Here is a 2,718-nt window from a genome sequence, read left to right on the forward strand (position 1 = left end):
ATATTTCAGTATTACCCCAGGTATGGTGTAGATGCCGGAATCTAGGTTAAAGTAATCCAGATTAGTGAATGGTAAGTGACTGCCTTGCGAATCTGGCAGCATTACTTGATTTTACGTAAACCACTTGTTAGGAAATAAATCCATCCGCCTTTTGGCCTCTGACGTGTTCGTAGCAAACGACCATTAGCATGACTTCGTCTCAGTTCACCAACAAAACTTTATACTGCCCAGACCCGGGATCGAACCGGGGACCTTTAGATCTTCAGTCTAACGCTCTCCCAGCTGAGCTATCTAGGCTACAGGAGAGGTGTGTCGTAAAATCTAAGGTTCCTGTGACTCACTATTAACTGAGTAAAGTTGTTTAGCGTTATCCATAATAGAATATTAACGTTGACCCAACCAAAATGAGGTTAATGGTACCACTGGTAACACTCAGGCCTGTATGACTTGCTCTTACCTGCATAAAATAATCTGGTGTTAGCTGGAATAGAGTACTTGAGTTGTCTCGATCATGAAACGGTTCATCTTCTTTCATCTTTAACTACTTCAGTCCAAGAACGGCACTCATACTCTGTTCTGGCTGTTGCCAGACGGTCTAATTCAGTTATTTACACTGGAGGGGACAAGTTGTTTACCTTCCACAACTCAGTTACTGCTATATAGTTGCTTCACCTTAACTTGACCGAGACTTTCATCCTCTTCTAGCTTAGGCTATTTCCCATAGCTCAGTGACAGCAGACAGTGCAGTACCTCTGCATCCTTTCCATAGCACTTCTTCGTAACCAGCATCATATTCTGATGTTAATCTCTTGTACGGTACCAGTTCAGGAATCAGGAAGGAGGGAAGACAGTTTTACACCTAGTTAAACTGAGTAAAGATAAATGTATAATATTGTCTTCTGTAGCCTAACAATTCTTGTTACAACAGTGGCAGAATATGGCAATACTACGGCACTACATTCATTCCATAACACTTTCGTGACTTGCAGTGCATTCTAGTGCTAAACTCTTGTTACAGTTCAGCACTCAATATAAAGATATGGCAGTTTTAGCCCGTTTTGGTGGATAGAGTAGACTGTCTAGTATTCTGCTTTCCTGTCTTTTTGTTTTATCTCTTCGCCTGCTTATGCTTTCCGGCATTTGCTTTCTTTTTTTTTTTAATCAGTTTTTTCACTTTCCTCCCATTCCCACTGTGCTACTGTCTTTTCCTTCCATACCTCTCCCTTCACTCCATCCTTCACTCCATTATCTCCTTCATTCACACTTTTTCACAAAGCTCCCGTCTCCACTTACTGTTTTTCCCAGACCTTCTTTCATCACACACACATTCCATCACTACCTTCCCTCCTTCACCCATTGTTCGTCATTCTCACTCTTTTACATCTTTCCTTTCTCCCTTTCATGATGTCCTTCCCGCCATTCCTCCGTGTTCTTCCCGTACCGCCTCCCTCATTCTTAATTCTCCTCTCCACCTACAATCCTTCGTCCATACTCTTTTCACACTTCTCTCTCTCGCTCTCTCACCATCCTTTCACTTTTTTTTTTTTTTTTCAGTACTTGTCTGCCTCACCCATTCTTTCATTCTTTCTTACACTCTCTCCTATCCTCCTTCTCTCCTATCTCCTTTTCTCTCTTCTCTTCTCATTTCTTCTAATCTCCTCTCGTCTTTTCTCCCCTCGTCTCCTCTCCTCTCCTCTCCTTTCCTTTCCATGTGATTCCTCTAGTCACATTTCCTTTCCTCTCCTCTCGCTTCTCTCCTCTCCTTTCCCCTTTCCCCTCATCTCCTAGCATCTTTGCTCACCTCTTTCATTCCTTCCCCCCTTCTTTCCTTCACTCTACTACTCTTTCTTCTCTCTCTCTCTCTCTCTCTCTCTCTCTCTCTCTCTCTCTCTCTCTCTTTCTTCTAGCGTCCCATATCCTCGTACCCCCATTTAGGGTGGGGGCCGCTACTGTTATAACTTCGCTTTTATGTTCCTTGTAAATCTGGTCACGCCGCAGAGAACCAGCCAGGCAGGCAGGGTGGGCGATAGGTAAGCAGGTAAGGTGATAGGCAGCTCGGGTGGGTGGTAAGTAGGTAGGCAGGTAGGATGATAAGCTGCTCGGGCGGGTGGTAAGTAGGTAGGTAGGTAGGATGATAAGCATCTAGGATGGGTGGTAAGTAGGTAGGCAGGGTGGGTAGGTTGAAGGCAGTCAGACAGGCTGGTATGATGGTAGGCAGTCAAAGTGGGTAGGCTGGCAGGGCGGGTAGTAGGCACACACTGAGAGAGTAGCCTGCAGTAGTAGGTAGTAGGGTAGGAGCGTTGGGTGGGTGGTCGGTAGGCAGGAAGGATGCATGGTAGGTAGGAAGACAAGGCAGTTGGTAGGTAGGCAGGCAGAGTGGGTGGTAGGCAGACAGGTTGGGTGTTAGATAAGCAGGCAGGGTGGATGGTAGACAGAATGGTATGGTGGTTGGCAGGCAGGCAGAGTGGATGGTAAGTAGACAGGTAGGGGAAGGGTAGGTAGAGAGGTAGGGAGGGTGATAGGTGGGCAAGTAGGATGGGTGGTAGGTTGGTAGGCAGGGTGGGTGTTAGTTAGTTTGGGTAGAAGGTAGGTAGGCGTATGAGGTGGGTGGTAGGGTGGCAAATAGGCAGGCACGATGGTAGGCAGATAGGGTGGTGTGTGTGGCAGAGTGACATGTACTGTAGGTAGATGAGAAAATAGACAGGTAGACTGGTAGAA

The 2,718-nt window shown here is 46.1% G+C and overlaps 1 non-coding gene across 1 annotated transcript; it reads right to left on the minus strand.

The window, feature by feature from the left end:
* Positions 1-224: 224 nt before the first annotated feature.
* TRNAF-GAA (transfer RNA phenylalanine (anticodon GAA)) lies at positions 225-297 on the minus strand. Its single transcript has one exon. It is a non-coding gene; the product is annotated as a tRNA-Phe (tRNA).
* Positions 298-2,718: the final 2,421 nt, after the last annotated feature.

Source organism: Coenobita brevimanus, chromosome 58 (genome assembly GCF_032717465.1).
Source record: "Coenobita brevimanus isolate Jiangsu-jjx chromosome 58, ASM3271746v2, whole genome shotgun sequence".
NCBI lineage: Eukaryota > Metazoa > Arthropoda > Malacostraca > Decapoda > Coenobitidae > Coenobita > Coenobita brevimanus.